Below are 19,951 nucleotides of genomic sequence, written 5' to 3'. Positions count from 1 at the left end.
CCCCTCCGCATTTTATAGCATATTCGAGTTCTACGCCTGAAATAAGTACGATTTGCTCCTACCATTGTTCCCCTACCGCGGTAGATGACTCTGTAATCGACAAATATCAAATATGCCTGTTGTAATTAAGAACCGATGAGTTAGACTCTACGTTTCATACCCCGCCGTCTGGTTGACTGATTTAGTTGTGTGTTTCTATCCCATTTTAATTCTCATGCTGTCCGCTGTGTGGTTACCGTCGGAATACAAACCACAACCGCTGTAATAAATGTAAGCCTTTGGGCTCTGACGGTTGATAGTGATGTTCACACGTTACTTGAGTGTCATAAATGTATTCCCTACGAGGTTGACCGTGCTGAGTCCCCAAACCATTGGAATGCTTCATTTCGATGGCCGTCCTCATACCCCAACGTCCGGATGACTGATTTAGTTCTGTGTTTCTATCCAACCACCATAACTCTTGTGCTGGCCGCTATGTGGCTACTGGTGGAATACAAACCACAACCATTGTAATAAGATAAAACGTCCACGAAATGGTAGTGACAGGTACACCTGACGTTGATGCTCACCGAAATCAATAATCCCCAAACGTGATTAGCAAGGGGTATCACAGAAATAAAGCACCACAATGGTGAGAAGTGAGGAGACTCGGAGATATCAAGTGCTCACCGAAATCAATAATCCCCAAACGTGAGTGGCTAGGGGGCTCACAGAAATAAAACATCACAATGGTGAGAAGTGAGGGGACTCAGTGATATCAAGTATCCCCGGAGGAAAACAAAAGTGTAACATCCACGTTGTTCCTTGGTCACGTTAAACTTAGTTTCTAACCAGACAAAGAAACGGTTTACCATGCTGTACTGTACAATCAAATCTGCCACACTAAAGTAAATTTAGAACATAACTATCAACCGTTAGAACACAACAGAATGTTATATAGCAAATGAAATGCGTCGGTTCTTAAATACAAAAACAGAGGCACTTGATATCTGTCGATTACAGCGCCATCTATCATGAATGGAAAACAATGGTTGTGTCTGTGTCTCCGTTTATCATTTTCCGTTTTCAGTAGAAATTTAACCAATCGTGGATGCCTAGTGAATGACCTAATAATTACTCAGTTGAAAAGGCAGTTATTCTCCTCATATTTGTTATATCGCTTGTTCTTTATACGTGTTTTCCATCTGCCCACTTTGGAAACAACTGTACGCCGTCACAACTCATCCACAATCACACGTAACAAAAATACATCTTCGTTATTCATGACTTGTATGTTACTGTGTTATGATTTTGAACGCCTTGGACTGGGAAACAAGAATCGATTGAGTCACGTCGTAGGAAATGACTATGCCAAAGGCCTGTGGCGCTAGTTAGGCGACACAAAAATGGATCACATGAGGCGCTATCGGCTTAATCACTGTCAGTTGCGTCATCAGTCGGAAATTGACAATTTGTGGTAAGTCCCTATGGGACCAAACTACTGAGATCATCAGCTCTAGGCTCACACACTGCTTAATCTACTTTAAAGAAACTTACGCTAAGGAAACCACACGCACCCATGTCCGAGTCAGGACTCGAACCTTCGACGGGGGAGCCGCGCGAACCGTGACACGACGTCCGTCAGTCGGCCTAAGCTAACAGAGGAAAACGGTGAACTTCATCCTCGTCGTCTTCAGTAAAACAATATATGTGCAACATCGTTTAGAGTAATATTATTTGTAAGCTAAGGTCTGTGCTACACATTCAGCGCTTTTTCTCACATCGATCATTAGATATAGAATATGTTAATGACTCACTTAGTCGCCTTTCTACAGTGAGAAATGATGCCATCTTCGAATTATTAGATTTTCTGAAGATGAACTGTTAACTCAGGCATGATCTGCATATGTCATTGCCATGAGACATGTCCAAAAGCTTGCCTAAACTCCCGATTTCTTACGGAAGAAGATGGAAGGAAACAGGGAAGATGTAAAATTCCTTAGCGGAGGACTTCAGGACCTATCGAGATATCTCGTGGCAGAGCATTCTGAAGTCAGTGGGCTGAGCATATTACACTCCTGGAAATTGAAATAGGAGCACCGTGAATTCATTGTCCCTGGAAGGGGAAACTTTATTGACACATTCCTGGGGTCAGATACATCACATGATCACACTGACAGAACCGCAGGCACAAAGACACAGGCAACAGAGCATGCACAATGTCGGCACTAGTACAGTGTATATCCACCTTTCGCAGCAATGCAGGCTGCTATTCTCCCATGGAGACGATCGTAGAGATGCTGGATGTAGTCCTGTGGAACGGCTTGCCATGCCGTTTCCACCTGGCGCCTCAGTTGGACCAGCGTTCGTGCTGGACGTGCAGACCGCGTGAGACGACGCTTCATCCAGTCCCAAACATGCTCAATGGGGGACAGATCCGGAGATCTTGCTGACCAGGGTAGTTGACTTACACCTTCTAGAGCACGTCGGGTGGCACGGGATACATGCGAACGTGCATTGTACTGTTGGAACAGCAAGTTCCCTTGCCGGTCTAGGAATGGTAGAACGATGGGTTCGATGACGGTTTGGAAATGTAACGTGCACTATTCAGTGTCCCCTCGACGACCACCAGAGGTGTACGGCCAGTGTAGGTGATCGCTCCCCACACCATGATGCCGGGTGTTGGCCCTGTGGGCCTCGGTCGTATGCAGTCCTGATTGTGGCGCTCACCTGCACGGTGCCAAACACGCATACGACCATCATTGGCACCAAGGCAGAAGAGACACTCATCGCTGAAGACGAGTCGTCTCCACTCGTCCCTCCATTCACGCCTGTCGCGACACCACTGGAGGCGGGCTGCACGATGTTGGGGCGTGAGCGGAAGACAGCCTAACGGTGTGCGGGACGGACCGTAGCCCAGCTTCATGGAGACGGTTGCGAATGGTCCTCGCCGATACCCCAGGAGCAACAGTGTCCCTAATTTGCTGGGAAGTGGCGATGCGGTCCCCTACGGCACTGCGTAGTATCCTACGGTCTTGGCGTGCATCCGTGCGTCGCTGCGGTCCGGTCCCAGGTCGACGGGCACGTGCACCTTCCGCCGACCACTGGCGACAACATCGATGTACTGTGGAGACCTCACGCCCCACGTGTTGAGCAATTCGGCGGTACGTCCACCCGGTCTCCCGCATGCCCACTATACGCCCTCGCTCAAAGTCCGTCAACTGCACATACGGTTCACGTCCACGCTGTAGCTGCATGCTACCAGTGTTAAAGACTGCGATGGAGCTCCGTATGCCACGGCAAACTGGCTAACACTGACGGCGGCGGTGCACAAATGCTGCGCAGCTAGCGCCATTCGACGGCCAACACCGCGGTTCCTGGTGTGTCCGCTGTGCCGTGCGTGTGACCATTGCTTGTACAGCCCTCTCGCAGTGTCCGGAGCAAGTATGGTGGGTCTGACACACCAGTGTCAATGTGTTCTTTCTTCCATTTCCAGGAGTGTATTTCTATGTCACTTGAAACGCGTATAGACCTTGTTCTAGGTGAGATAACGCTAGACACAGGACTGACTCACACGACGCTCTCGAAGAGCACTTGCGAACCAAAGAAACAACTGCCACCTACCGCATTCTACATGACATAGGGGAAATGGATCATTGAGTGATACTACCGATCACACTAAGTACGGTGCAACGACCGATTTTTTTAACAGTGGCACTCTTATTGTACATAAAAACCATGAGTCTTTTATACAGAATCAGAGAAAATGATATCTCGCTGATTAGATTTCCACCTACGGCTATTTCGATAACCGAACTTCGGTAAACGTATAGGCGGAACAGCCCATACAACCCATAAAGAAATCATCAGAACAGCTGTCTCTCGCATTATCTATCACATGGGTAGAATAAGTTGCGTCACTGTATCTAAGTGTTAAAAAGCATTGTTATTCTCGCGTAGGACTGCTACGTTTTATCATACACCGTCCTGTCATTGAATCATACATGATACGTCCAGAAACATCCGACATTAGTGTCAAGAAATAAAAAAAGAAGTGACAAATAACATAAAATTATTTGATAACAGAGTTATTTCCGTGGACAACAAAACAGGGACGTTTTCATAAAACTGTTGGAAACTGTCAACTAAGGTTACTTTTTGAATTTCTAAAGGCCTTAATGTCAAAACGTAAGCCTGTTTTAGTACCACTGCTTGTCGAGGTGTACCATTACGTGAGTGTTCAGTGTCAAATGATTAGGGTAGTGTAATAAAGACCTGACTTTTCAAGTGGTGCGGACGAGTGTAATCGTCACAACTGCGTGACTCGGCGCAAGACACAAAAGGACAGATTTTGCGGCGGTATTGAATTAATGAAGACGTGCAAGTGGGTAAACTTCACGAAACTCAACATGGAAATAGTATAACATAAAAAGTTGGATATTTTACTTTATGAGTAAATAACTGTATGTTCACAATAAACCACGACGTGAAAAAGTTACACGAAGTGAATAAATTACCCATCAGTTACTAAATATAAGCAAGCAATATTTCAGTCAAGAGAAAGTTTTATATGTTTGGTGTTAGCAAAACAAATAAACGTTTGTGGATGAAAAAAACCGATAGGTAGACGTAAGTCGAATGTAGCTGAAGTCGCCTTTGCAATCATTTCAAGAAACACACAGTTGTATAACATATCACTCTAATTTACCTTACTAGCACTTTGTGACTCTTCTGTGTCAATATGCTTATTCCAACGATAAATTTATGTAGTTTGGAGAGTCATGAATCGAGACAGATCAGATGGTAAGACAGTGGACTCATATGTTGGAGGATATTGCTTCAAACCCCCCTACTTGATATCCAGAATATTCAACATGTTCGCCCAACTTGTTACAAGAAGATACAATCGTTGCCTTCAAACCGGATGGTTTCCAAACTCATGGAAAAGAGCTAAATCTGAAAAAATAAAAATAATAAAAACGCAGCACAGAAATCACCAAGTTCCACCCATAAGACTTCTATACGCGAAAGTGAAGATCCTGGAAAAACATTTGATCATGCATTTCATCTCATCCAGGGGCCTTCTGCACAAAAATTAATAAGTTTTCAGGCCACAAACAGTATTTTGATAACACTGCGTGAATTTGCATCTCTTGGAAATGTGTACATCTTGACACAGTTTTTTTAGCCATAGGACCGCAACATTAAATGTCAAAAACCTTTGAAAAGAGAGAAAGGCCAGCAAAGGATGCCCACAAGAGTGTCGTTGCATTTCATGTCGCTGTAATGTCAATACATATTATAAAAATGGCTCTACTTATGTATGTATGTATATATGTATGTATGAATGGTTCAGATGTCCTCCTAAACCACTGGACAGATTTCAACCGAATTTGGTACACGTATCACTTAATGACTAAAAAAAATAGCTGTGACGCTAAGCACCACGTATCTACCAAATGGGTGGGTGTAGGGAGTGAAATGCAGTTCAGCCGACGACATTTAAATAACCATACTTCACTCAACAACAGAGCGCTTGGTGACTTGAACCAACTATACAACTATTTTAAAAGTTTCATGAAACATTCTTCCCTGAGAACTCCCACAAAATGATTAAAGGAATATAATTTGTGGCTTACTACAGTTTCGTGGTTCATGTAGTGAAACTACCAAATGAAGCACTATATTTTATTACTTCCTTACTAATAATTGTATTCCAGACTCATATTGCAGACAGCGTTCAGATATACAGGTGGATTGTACCACCAAAATGATATCATTGTACGACACTTAGTTCAGGAGATATGAGATCAAATACTGCGATCCCTGAAAAACTACAGCATCATGATCAAAGTTTTACTTTATTAATTCTTTGTTAACAATTCTATTCGCAACACACATTGTAACGTTCTTTAAAGATGAAATAATAAACTTAACAATTACGTCGAATGAACGTTTAAACAATGGAATTCATACAGAACTCGAATTGTCGTGTGGTGTGTTGTAACTGCAAATGGTGTGCTTATTCTGTCTTATTGTCAGCAAAACTTTACACGAATCGATTTGGTAATGCAACTCCCAATACCAATATAGAAATACAGTCACTGCAAAATATATTCAGCCACTTAGGCACTTAATCATCTGGCCCTGTCGAAAACTGATAATTTCGGTTCCTGTGCACATAGCAAATAAATCAAAATGTCTTACCTCTAAAGCAGCAACCGAGTAACGCGAAATATTCTGGTCTCTCATAAAAAAATATAAATATGCTAGCTACAGGCTCAGCAGTGTGCAAAGCTGGCCGTAATTCTTGAAATGCACATGAAATTCATTTGGCTGATAAACGAGAACATTTAATATAGTCGAACGTCTTTGAAAAATATATGACCTGGACTGGGAGGCGGTACTGATTATGGTGAATTACTAACGCTCAGCTTTTTTAGTAAAATTATATTGCAAGCTAAGTTTGTGCTTTCAAAAACATCTGACAGTTGAAGTTACATTACTCACAATTGATTCACAAACAATGAGATTTAAAAAGCAAAATTTATCTAAGTTCATTAATCCAACATAAATGAAAATCATCAAATGACACATAACTCTGTTAACAAATCTTAAAAGCTTCACAAAAATGAAATATCTAACTAGCCTTTTTAATAAAACAGTTTACATACATTCTGGAGTTACTCAACAATTAAAAATTATCGGCCAACTCATCTATACTAACTCGGTACCAAAAAAAGAAATCATAGTTATTTCATATTTTTTCCGTGGTTGCATGAAGAGTTCTTTTTCCGCCAACTTAGATTTCATTAGCATTACATTCGCCATTTTGTCTTCCAGTTTAGTATGTTCCCGATCCGTTTTTTAGTCTTCCTGTTTTTCCCAGTAATTATCTACATGCTTGGCTCAGTCGCTTGCTGAGGAGAGACGGTTTTTGAACGGTTGATGTAATAAAATTATATGTCCTGTAACTATAAGTCAAAACACAATACATACTGACTGTAAACTACACTTTTCAGAGTTTACTAAAACTACTCCAGAGCCTTTCTACTTTTTTGTTTATTTCTTTTCCTGTCCATTTCAAAATGCCTGAGTATAAAATTAAAATAAAAGCTTCCACTAGTTTGTTGGTTGTATTGTGTTTTTGTTTTATTGTAATTGGGTTTAGACTTGACTGTATTAAGTGATCCCATTCCTTGTTGAAGTTTGTCTGCACTGTAAACAAACAGTTCAGCATCAGCAGCTAAGAGAAGGTGGGTTAAGCAGATTCCATCAACAAGTATTTTTACCGTCTTTACCAACCATAATAAAAGTCTTATTATGACTACACGAGTTCTTCTTTATTTTAAAACACCTTCAGTGGCCACTGTTACAATATGGTTTCTTCATATGACAATTTTATTTATTTTGATCATTAACAGTTCGCATGCTTTTCTTATTACTACAAACTTTTTTTGTTCTTTTCGTTACTCACTGTTTTTGTTGTTTGTTCCATTATTTTGAGTGTTCGACGTGTATGAGTTGAGTATTTGCATTTGCATGCAGCACTTTCACTGCACTTAACTAACATATTTAGACTTCTGCGTTTAGTATTATCACTGTCTCTGGTCAGTACGCTTGATTTGTATTTCTGTTCCGGGATACGTTCGTGTTTTGCTTGTTTTTGATAATGGTGAAGGCGTCTGCTATCGCTCTGTGAGTGTTTATATTTTCCGACTAGGAAGAGAGAGAGAGAGAGTAACAGGGAGAGAATGACAGGGTGTGTGTGCATGTGGGAGAGAGATTACACTTCATTATTTTTTTTATTTATTTGTTTACTTTTTTAAGTGGCAGTGTTTGTCTTTATTTGCGAGTGTGAGTGTGTGTGTGTGTGTGTGTGTGTGTGTGTGTGTGTGTGTGCGAGTGTACGAAGGGAGCTGATATGTCCTGGCTACGGTGTGTATAAGTTATTGCTTTGTTATGGTACAGTGGTGGATGATCTAGGCTGGAGATATCGCCTACTTGATGATATTACATTGTGGGGTCTATGGGGGTTGTTATTTCCCTACGAAATGTTTTATTAGTTTAAACAGCGTCTGATGGTTGCTGCCTGTCTTGTCATTTATTATGTGTTTCTTCTCTGTTATTGCTTTTTGAATTTGGAAGTTTTCTTGTAGGAGTAGCAGATGTTTCTTATTGGTGAATCTGCCTACTTTCATGTCCTTTTCTATTGCGGTATGGTGGTGGTTTTCGTCACTGAGGTGTTCTGCAAACAGTGACTGGCTGGTGCCATATTGCCATGTTCCTTATACTTTATTTCAAAAGTTCTGCCTGTCTGTCCTAGTTATACAACATCACAGATGTTACACTGGAGTTGGTAAATGCTAGGTTTTTGGCATTGTCCATTTGATCTTCCTTTTTGGACATTTCTGTATAGAGTTTGTTGCTTTGGTGTGCTGTTTTCATTCCTTGTCTCTGGAGCATGTTCCCAATTTTGTGTGTCAGTTTATATCCGTAGGTGAGAGTGTATCAGCTTTTCTGTCGAGTTTCTATGTTGTTCCCTTGCTGTGCAGTGGTAATGAGAAGGAACACCCCCATAGACATCACAAAATATTATGCTAAACTAGGCAATATCCCGTCCATAGACTATCCACCACTGTACGATAATAAACCCATAATTTACATACACAGTAGCCAGCACACGTCAGTTGCCTTCACACACACTCACACACGCACACACACACACACACACACACACACACACACAGACCAACAAACAAACAAAGATAATGGCCCCTTCTAAAAAAGGAAATAAATAAAATAAATTAATTACGTAAAAAAATAAAATTTAAAATGTAATCTCTTTCCCCCTCGAATTCTCGTCCCAGTCGGAAAAATCTCTTCCTAGTCGAAAATCGAGCAAAGTGGCGCTGTGGTTGGTACACTGGATTCGCATTCGGGAGGACGACGGTACAAGCCCGCGTCCGGCTATCCTAATTTAGGTCTTCCGTGATTTTCCTAAATGCCGAGATGGTTACTTTGAAAGGGCATGGCCGGCTTGTTTCTCCATCATTCCCTTTTCCGATCGAGCCGATGACCTCGCTATTTGGTCCCATCCCCCTAATCAACCAAACAACCAACCTAGTCGGAAAACACAGAGCGACAGCAGACGCCTCGACGACTATCGTAACAAACACAAACACGAACACATCCCTCAATAACAAAACAAAACACGCAGAATGACGAGAGGACAGTGATAATTCCCAATGCAGAAGTGTAAATGTGTTAAGTGGAGTGTGTGTGAGTACCTAAGGGACAAAACTGCTGAGGTCATCGGTCCATAAGTTAACTGTAGTGAAAGCACCGTGTGCAGATGCAAATAGTCAACATATTCACGTGGAAAACGAAGAAGAATGAAATAAACAAAACCAAAAACATGAGTAACGAAAAGAATGAAAACTGTGTATAATAATAAGTAATATATGCAAACTGTTAATGACCAAAAGAAACAAAATTTTAGGAAGAAAAAACCATATTGTTACAGTGACCACTGAACATGCTTTAAAATTAAAAGAAACGCTTCTGGCTTTAATAAGACATTTATTACAGGTGCTTAAGATGGGAATAAACCTATAGAACTTGTATATGGGCAACTGTGAGAAAAAGAGGTCAGAAGACAAAGAAGATAACAGGTATTTCCTCATGGTTTTCTTAGTTCACTGGTCTTTTTATTTCTTCTACGATTGGTGGAAGTTCCGTAGGTGTAGTTAAAGGATGGAGGATGTGTTGTTACAGTATGAGTTTGTTTTTGTTGATTAGGCTGTGGTCCCCTTATTGCGCTTTTAAAGCGCTAAATGCGGAAAGATGTGAATGCATATTACAGCAATGTGTACCGCGTACTGTAGAGGGACACTTCAGAGACGATGATCGATGCTATCAGCATGACAATGCACATTACAATAAAGCAACACCTGAAACAGTGTTTTGTGGCCAATAACATTCCTGACACGGACTAACATGCCCGGAATCCCGACCTGAATCCAATGGAACACCTTTGGTATGTGTGAGCTGGCTTCAGATCTCAGCCTCTGACCTGGTGGTAGCCGATACTTATTTCTCCATACTAAACTTTTTTGTCTAGCCTTGCGGAAGGCCTACTGTGCTTCTTCCACTTCTGAAACCTTATTCCTTTTTGCCTTTTTAAATTCCAATGTTTTGCAATGTAACTGGCTATAAATTTGATGTATGTCTTACACATTATGGACAGGACACTGATGTAAAGTTTCTTTACGTCTCGTGTTCCTCCTTCCTTGTGAAGTAGCACAAATAAAACATAGCTCCTGTTTTGGGCAAATGCCTTCCTCAGCCCTCATATTGTCATTAGTTCTACAAGCTCTTTTGGTATTAGCTGGTGTCAGCCTTCAAACAATCTACTGAATCATTGTGATCACGAAGCCCTCAGTTTTTCTACCTGTTTGGAATGATTTTATAAACCTGGCACAGCTTATAGAGTGTCATGATTTTCTCCTTTGTTTCTATCCCATTTTCTATATAGACAGTTATGGAAATTTTGTAATGCTTATACGTTTCCGTATTAGCTGTTAATGCTTTTGATATGGTTTAGTGCCCAATCAGAACCAAAATCTCGTAATCCACATTTTTTACTTCCTGTCTGATAAGTCAATACACCGCTAGTTTTGTATGTATATTAAACTACAGTTCAAATTGTTTATGACTGTCAAATAAGGTACAGTTTTATATATATCAGATAAATTACAGTCAATTCTGTTCTCACCTGTCAAGTCAGTTTTCTATTTCTGCCTTGTAAGTGAATTTGATATATACCAAGGCGATTAATTTTTCAATTTTCTTATTTCACTTTTTTTTAAATAACACTAAACTGATGTCTCGTATTACAAAGACACATAAAAATACCGTAAGGATTCAATTGTACCTAAATAGCGTAACATGTAATTAGACATCTATAGCACCAAGTCATTGATGTAAATAAGTAGTCGACAGGAGTATTACTTAATTCAAAAGTAGGAGATGTTTTAATAGGTTTCAATTCATGAGACTCTGAAAAGTATGAGCCAGGAGCAAGGACAAAGTGAATATCATTACATTATGTTTCGCACTTACAACAGTCTTCGTGAGTTATGAAAGTAATGCAAAATATAATCACGCATCACAGCACAGCATCGTTAGGATATAATACAAAAGGGAGCTGTCAGGAACTTGAAAAGCTTACAGAAAGATAACAACATTTGTGGAAGCCGCTGCTTGCACATGTAAAGAAGTTTGTAAGGTATTGCACAGCGGACTAAAAGAGATGCGTGAGCTAGTACATTTGTTACACCTCCGGTTTTTTTAAAATAATTATGTGGACATAAATTATTAGTTACATGTGGGCTATCAGTAATTTACTCGTTTACATAATTACATTAATTACGTAGAACAACTGTAACATTAGGTAAATTTTTATAAAGGAGAACAATAACATATTATTGTAGTTCAATACTTATGGGACTAGAGTAATAAACCTTTCATTTACCTGGATAATGTTGATTCCATGAATTCTTCGATCTCCACTAAACATTCTTTTTTAAGCCATACTTGAAAATTAACAATCTTAGGTTATTTGCGAAATCATTTTTTGAAATTCCAAAAAGTTTACGCAACAAAATGCGATGAACGTCATAGACCGTAATGCACTCACATTCTTGATGAACATTTCAATCTTCAGTAATGAATATAACTTCAATGGTGCCAAATCTGGCGAATAGGGCGGATCCTCCAACTGCGACACGACTCCGGCTGAACGAAAGCGGGCGTTGCCACGCAATAGAAACCAAGCACCGGAGTGAATCAGTTCGGCTCTGTCACGTTGGGTGCCCTTTAGCGATCCATCCATGAAGTCCCTGAAGAAGATTACATTCAGGGTTTGCCCTTGGTTGCAGATTTCGACTCATGTTACGCCCTGAACGCCGAAAAACAAATGAGCACCATCTTAGATCGGTATCGTTTAGCTTTCTTTATGGAGAAGAATCGGGTCTTACTCACTCCGTAGAGCGGAACTGGGGTAATAATGGCACCGTTCTCCCCAGACTGTGATAATTATCTCCAAAAAGTCTTGTCCTGAGCGAGCGATTTCCGCAAGACCTTATTATATCGTCACTTTTTGTCCTTGCTGATACAGTACATGGAATCGCGCAACGAAGAGTACACAAATGCCTGTTCTTCCTCGTCCACTTCGACTCTCCTTAGGTAGTACACACTCCGACTAGTACGAGTCGTACCTTTTTGAAATACACTGAGCCCCCTCCAGATACTACTATAAAATACGTATATAATATAAAATAAAAATAAATATAAAATATTATTATTAATAAATACAAAATATAGTTGTTGCTGTGGTCCTCAGTCCTGAGACTGGTTTGATGCAGCTCTCCATGCTACTCTATCCTCTGCAAGCTTCTCCATCTCCCAGTACCTACTGCAACCTACATCCTTCTGAATCTGTTTAGTGTATTCATCTCTTGGTCTCCCTCTACGATTTTTACCCTCCACGCTGCCCTCCAATATTAAATTGGTGATCCCTTGATGCCTCAGAACATGTCGTACCAACCGATCCCTTCTTCTTGTCAAGTTCTGCCACAAACTTCTCTTCTTCCCAATCCTATTCAATACCTCCTCATTAGTTATGTGATCTACCTATCTAATCATCAGCATTCTTCTATACCCCCACGTTTCGAAAGCTTCTATTCTCTTCTTGTCCCAACTATTTATCGTCCATGTTTCACTTCCATACATGACTACACTCCATACAAATATTGTCAGAAAATACTTCCTGACACTTTAATCTATACTCGATGTTAACGAATTTCTCTTCTTCAGAAACGCTTTCCTTGCCATTGCCAGTCTACATTTTATATCCTCTCTACTTCGTCCATCCTCAGTTATTTTGCTCCCCAAATAGCAAAATTCCTTTACTACTTTAAGTGTCTCACTTCCTAATCTAATTCCCTCAGTATCACCCGATTTAATTCGACTACATTCCATTATCCTCGTTTTGTTTTGTTGATGTTCATCTTATATACTCCTCTCAAGACACTGTCCATTCCATTCTACTGCTCTTCCAAGTCCCTTGCTGTCTCTGACAGAATGACAATGTCATCGGCGAACCTCAAAGTTTTTATTTCTTCTCCATGGATTTTAATACCTACTTCGAATTTTTCTTTTGTTTCCTTTACTGCTTGCTCAATATATAGATTGAATAACATCGGGCAGAGGTTACAACCCTGTCTCACTCCCTTCCCAACCACTGCCACCCTTTCATGTCCCTCGACTCTTATAACTGACATCTGGTTTTTGTACAAATTGTAAATGGCCTTTCGCTCCCTGTATTTTCCCCTGCCACCTTTAGAATTTGAAAGAGAGTATTCCAGTCAACATTGTCAAAAGCTTTCTCCAAGTCTACAAATGCTAGAAACGTAGGTTTGCCTTTCCTTAATCTTTCTTCTAAGATACGTCGTAAGGTCAGTATTGCCTCACGTGTTCCAGTGTTTCTACGGAATCCAAACTGATCTTCCCCGAGTTCGGCTTCTACTAGTTTTTCCATTCGTCTGTAAAGAATTCGTGTTAATATTTTGCAGCTGTGGCTTATTAAACTGATTGTTCGGTAATTTTCACATCTGCCAACACCTGCTTTCTTTGGGATTGGAATTATTATATTCTTCTTGAAGTCTGAGGGTATTTCGCCTGTTTCATACATCTTGCTCACCAGATGGTAGAGTTTTGTCATGACTGGCTCTCCCAAGGCCGTCAGTAGTTCTAATGGAATGTTGTCTACACCTGGAGCTTTGTTGCGACTCAGGTCTTCCAGTGCTCTGCCAAACTCTTCACGCAGTATCGTATCTCACATTTCATCTTCATCTACATCCTCCTCTATTTCCATAGTATTGTCCTCAAGCACATCGCCCTTGTATAGACCCTCTATATACTCCTTCCACCTTCCTGCGTTTCCTTCTTGGCTTAGAACTGGGTTTCCATCTGAGCTCTTGATGTTCATACAAGGGGTTTTCTTATCTCCAAAGGTCTCTCTAATTTTCTTGTAGGCAGTGTCTATCTTACCCCTAGTGAGATAAGGCTCTACATCCTTACATTGTCCTTTAGCCTTCCCTGCTTAGCCATTTTGCAGTTCCTGTCGATCTCATTTTTGAGACGTTTGTATTCCTTTTTGCCTGCTTCATTTACTGCATTTTTATATTTTCTCCTTTCATCAATTAAATTCAATATTTCTTCTGTTACCCAAAGATTTCTACTAGCCCTCGTCTTTTTACCTACGTGATCCTCTGCTGCCTTCACTACTTCATCCCTCAAAGCTACCCATTCTTCTTCTACTGTACTTATTTCTCCCATTCCTAACAATTGTTCCCTTATGCTCTCCCTGAAACTCTGTACAACCTCTAGTTCTTTCATTTTATCCAGGTCCCATGTCCTCAAATTCCCACCTTTTTGCAGTTTCTTCAGTTTTAATCTACAGATCATAACCAATAGATCGTGGTCAGAGTCCACATCTGCCCCTGGAAATGTCTTACAATTTAAAACCTGGATTCTAAATCTCTGTCTTACCATTATATAATCTATCTGATATCTCCAGGGTTCTTCCATGTATACAACCTTCTTTCATGATTCTTAAACCAAGTGTTAGCTATGACTAAGTTGTGCTCTGTGCAAAATTCTACCAGGCGGCTTCCTTTTTCATTTCTTAGCTCCAATCCATATCCACCTACGATGTTTCCTTCTCTCCCTTTTCCTACACTCGAATTCCAGTCACCCATTACTATTAAATTTTCATCTCCCTTCAGTATCTGAATAATTTCTTTTATTTCATCATACATTTCTTCAATTTCTTCGTCATATGCATAGCTAGTTGGCATATAAACTTGTACTATTGTAGTAGGTGTGGGCTTCCTATCTACCTTGGCCACAATAATGCGTTCACTATGCTGTTTGTAGTAGCATACCCGCATTCCTATTTCCCTATTCATTATTAAACCTATTCCTGCATTACCCCTATTTGGTTTTGTGTTTATAACCCTGTAGTCACCTGACCATAGGTCTTGTTCCTCCTGCCACCGAACTTCACTAATTCCCACTATATCTAACTTTAACCTGTCCATTTCCCTTTTTAAATTGTCTAACCTACCTGCCCGATTAAAGGATCTGACACTCCACGCTCCGATCCGTAGAACGCCAGTTTTCTTTCTCCTGATAACGACATCCTCTTGAGTAGTCCCCGCCCGGAGATCCGAAAGGGGGACTATTTTACCTCCGGAATATTTCACCCAAGAGGACGCCATCATAATTTAATCATACAGTAAAGCTGGATGCCCTCGGGAAAAATTATGACCGTAGTTTCCTCTTGCTTTTAGCCGTTGGCAGTACCACCACAGCAAGGCTGTTTTGGTTATTGTTACAAGGCCAGATCAGTCAATCATCCAGACTGTTGCCCTTGCAACTACTGAAAAGGCTGCTGCCCCTCTTCAGGAACCACACGTTTGTCTGGCCTCTCAACAGATACCCCTCCGTTGTGGTTGTACCTACGGTACGGCTATCTGTATCGCTGAGGCACACAAGCCTCCCACCAACGACAAGGTCCATGGTTCATGGGGGGGGGGGGGGGGGAGGAAATACAAAGTAATAATATAATAATAAATATAACATGGTCAGACAATTATTTTTGATTTACAACCTTTTTTATTAGGCTATTAATAAACACAGACTGACCTGTCACTTTTTTTTATACTGAGACACATACAGGAATCTCTTGGCCTTCTTCTTCCCTTATATAGTAGGAGACTGACTCAGAGTTTTGTCTAGTTCTATGCCTTCCTTCCCTCTGTGTCTCTTAAGGCAAATTCATTCTCACTTGCCGTAGTATGAAATTATTCTTTTCATCTTGTCTTATTCATTTAAACTACAGAGGTTATTTGTACAATGAATATATCACTGAAACATAAATATCCTGATTTTCATATTGTTTCCGTTTTTGTTGAAATATAGCTACAGTCGATACTCAGATCTCCGTTTGTAGGTGAAACAGTGCACTTCTTACTCTTTTGACGTTGATGATTCCTGCTTTTTCTTCCACTTTACATCTCCTGTACAATTTATAATATTCTGAATCTTCTAATGTCTTAAAACTGACGTTCCAACAAGAACGTCCTACAACACCTACTAATCGTAGTGAGAAACAGTGGCAGAACATAAAACAGATCAAGCGGGACAATATGCACTGCTTAGGAGCCTGTTGGTTTACCTTGTAGGATGTTGTGTGATTCCCCAACAATAAACACATGTGAATGTGAAGACTATTAAACTTAACTTTTAAATTTTTTGTTCGAAGTTTCAACCAATCAGTGTAAAAGAAAGTTCAGTTGAGTTTTATGGAATCTTGAAGAACGAAGATATCGATTTTGTGAACACTTGCTATATTTAGAACCCCTTTATAGCAACAAATATTCAGTTACGTAGCATTCATCTTAGTCATTGTGTGAGGCTCATATTAAAGCAGAATCCGTTAAAAAACGACGTAGGTTGCAATACAGACCAGTAAAAAAATCACTCCTGAAACCAACAAGAAGTCAATAAAAAAATAAAGATAAATGGTTCAAATGGCTCTGAGCACAATGAAACGTCTGAGGTCCTCAGTCCCCTAGAACTTAGAACTACTTAAACCTAACTAACCTAAGGACATCACACATATCCATGCCCGAGGCAGGATTCGAACCTGCACCATAGCGGTCGCACGGTTCCAGACTGATGCGCCTAGAACCGCTCGGCCACAGCGGCCGGCCTGCTTTTATTCAAAGATAATAATTACACCCAAACCATCGCAGTTATGGTGGTCTCGTGGGTATTACAAAAAGGTGGGACATGGATCTTAATAGGGTGTGTGATCACCACAGACGGCAATGCATGCTCATCAATGTGCTCCCATGTTCGTCACATGGCTGGCATGGAGTGCTTCTGGTAGGGCGTTCCGTTCGTCAGCTACCGCCGTTGGCAACTGCTAGGTTTTCGTTTGTATATGTTGTAAAGCAGTGACCAGTAAGTTTACCGTCTTTAGCGATTTGGAGGTCAGTACACCCATGGAGCATCATATATCCCAGTACCGTAACACCTAGACCACGAAGACGCTCATGTTTGATAATGTATCTGGGTGCATTACGTGTTCCTACCTCTCGCCTTAAGAGAGTATGTCCAAAACTGTCAAACATAGTTGTTTTGTTGGTCCTGGTGCTATCCTGTGGGGAGGCATAAAGTGGCACGGGCCTACTGACCTCCAAACCTTTGGCGACGACACAGTCACCGGTGAGAGTTGTTGTGATGCTGTACTCCTCCATGTACATCTTTTTAGGATTCACTCAGCTCTGACTTCATTTTTATGCATGACGATCGCATCGAGCAGCGGAAGTGAAGGAGCTCTTGCAACGCTTGCCCGTTCCATCGACTTAAATCCCCTAGAGCACATATAGGGTGCATTGGGGAGACGTACTGCAGTACGTCCATATGCACTAACCACGAGCCAACAGTTGTCAACCCCGCTGGTGGAGGAATGGGACTTCCTACCACAAGAGCTCCTTATCTACCTTTAGGCCAGCATGGGAGCACGTGGCAGAACATGAAACGCCGTCTGTAGTGATTACACATCCTATTAAGAACCGGATCCCGCCTTTTGTAATATCAAAAGGAGGACACTCGATCGCCGTGATTTCCGAGCAATTATTGCCTTTGAATAAAAGTGCCACTCCTGTTCTTCTCATTGCGTATTCGGTTCAGTTACCTTCTGTAGCATGCTGTAGCAGTTTTTTCTATCTGGGGTCCAATTTTTACAGAGCCGGAATATCACACGCGAAAGTTAATTTCGTCCTTACTATTTGCACACCAGTGAATTTCTACCACATTCGATTAAATAGACTGACCTGTAAAAGCATGAAGCCATTTTCGACTCCCTGTTCGTCACGTGACTCTAAAGTCTCGATTGGTTCTGACTTGACATGGAATTAGCCGAGCGGTCTAAGGCGATGCAGTCATGGACTGTGCGGCTGGTCCTGGCGGAGCTTCGAGTCCTCCCTCGGGCATGGGTGTGTTACGTTAGCAGTAGGTTAAGTAGTGTGTAAGCCGAGGGACTGATGACCTTAGCAGCTAAGTCCCAAAGATTTCGCACACATTTGATCATATTCTAACTTGACATGAACGACTTACATTCTTTCCTTCAACTGCACATACCACTTTAAGCACTTCTTTACTAAAATGTGCCTTCAACAACAGTATGATGACGTTTACGTCACGATTTTTTCAGAAGAGGCGATCAAAAAGTTTCCGTTCGGACGCTGTACAGTACAGAATCGGTATTTCAGTCATGTAAAATAACTGAGAGTTCTGAGGTCATCGACGCATGAGATTGAAGTTATTCGTTTGATGGACCAATACGTCCTGCTGCGTTAAGAGGTCAGTAACTGCCTGCTGCATATTCTCGTTCGACAGGAATCGTCTGCCTTCAAGGCCCTTTTTAGGGATCAAAGGTGTGATGATCGCATGGTTAGAGATCGGGACTATAGGCCGGGTGCTCGGAGTATCTCCCATTTGCGTTGGCGTAACTTCTGCGTTCCGACGTTTGCGATGGAGGGATGTGTAATATCATGAAGCAGCAGCTCCCCTTATACCAGTCGCTTTTCGACAGACACTCTGGATTATACACGTTCTTCATTCTGCGATGGATATCTACAGGTGTGTTTCCTTCGGCAGCCAAGAAAACAGCAGCAGCACGTTGGTCCTGTTTGGACGCATTTGATAATAAAGTCTCTGCAGTTCACGTTTCCCCATTTACGCTGCAGTAGTTCCCTAACCCGAAGCTCTGGGCACCTCTTACGATATAAGCCTGCATGCATTGTCACAGTCTAAAGAATCGTTGAGATTACAAGTGTTTCTTTCGAGTCTACGTAAACAGTTTATGTTTACTGGCGCTATCAGAAATGAAAAGTCTTCTGAACACAGAGTTTCTGGTATGGTTAAATTTCATTTCCTTTCCCTTGAATTCTTTTTCCGAACACTGGTGACTATTTTTCTTTGAAACATATTACTTTTACAATTACTCACAAAGACTAATCCACCATTCCGGTCTTCTTGTCTATAACATATAATCTTTCAAACTTCCATCGCACAGATTACGTTGAAGATAAGAGGCACAGCCAAACGTTTTGGGTGGAGCTAAGAAAATTGGATATTTTTTCTGCAGCTCCACAGACACGTGTTGCGATGATTAATAAGGCTGAAATTTCGTAGTGAACGCAACTAAAATATTAAACATCGCACTTGTTTCGACAAGACAGCAGAAACAGGAAATAAATAAAACAGTTTCGTTGTAGTTAATTTATCTTCGCTGCGGTCATATCGAAAGATCTCACATCGATCGGTTAGCGCCATCAGATGTAGTATGTTTGTAGATTGAAGAGTGAGTGATCAGCGCTTCTGCGGGTTAAGTTCTATTCCCCGGAAAAACGCCTTACCTGCCGACAGGATGACTTGAAAGAATCAGTTTCTCGCCTAGCAGCGCAAGTGCAACGTGTGGTGATTTACGTAGATGCTCTCGATGAACGTGTCTTGAGCTATAATAGTTACTAATTTCTGTATTCCATATATTAAGAACACATGAGATGGAAAATAAATACTCCCACACTTGTCTGAGCACTGGGTTGCCATTCATTTAAGAGGCACTTGGGAAAAGGACGGTATAACAACAGTATAAGGGCAATTGCCTTTAGCTGCTCCTTGTGAGTTTACCGCCTCCTGGGGCGCAACTGAAAAATAATGTCTGTACGTGTGGGTGAGTAAAGGAAAGGGGGGAGGGGGACGCGTATACAGAGAATGAGAGAGCGTACATAAAGGAAGGTAGAGGAAACTTGTTTACGACGCTAATCGC

This window comes from Schistocerca gregaria, chromosome 1 (genome assembly GCF_023897955.1).
Source record: "Schistocerca gregaria isolate iqSchGreg1 chromosome 1, iqSchGreg1.2, whole genome shotgun sequence".
NCBI classification, from domain to species: Eukaryota; Metazoa; Arthropoda; class Insecta; order Orthoptera; family Acrididae; genus Schistocerca; species Schistocerca gregaria.
This window is presented reverse-complemented; position numbering follows the sequence as displayed.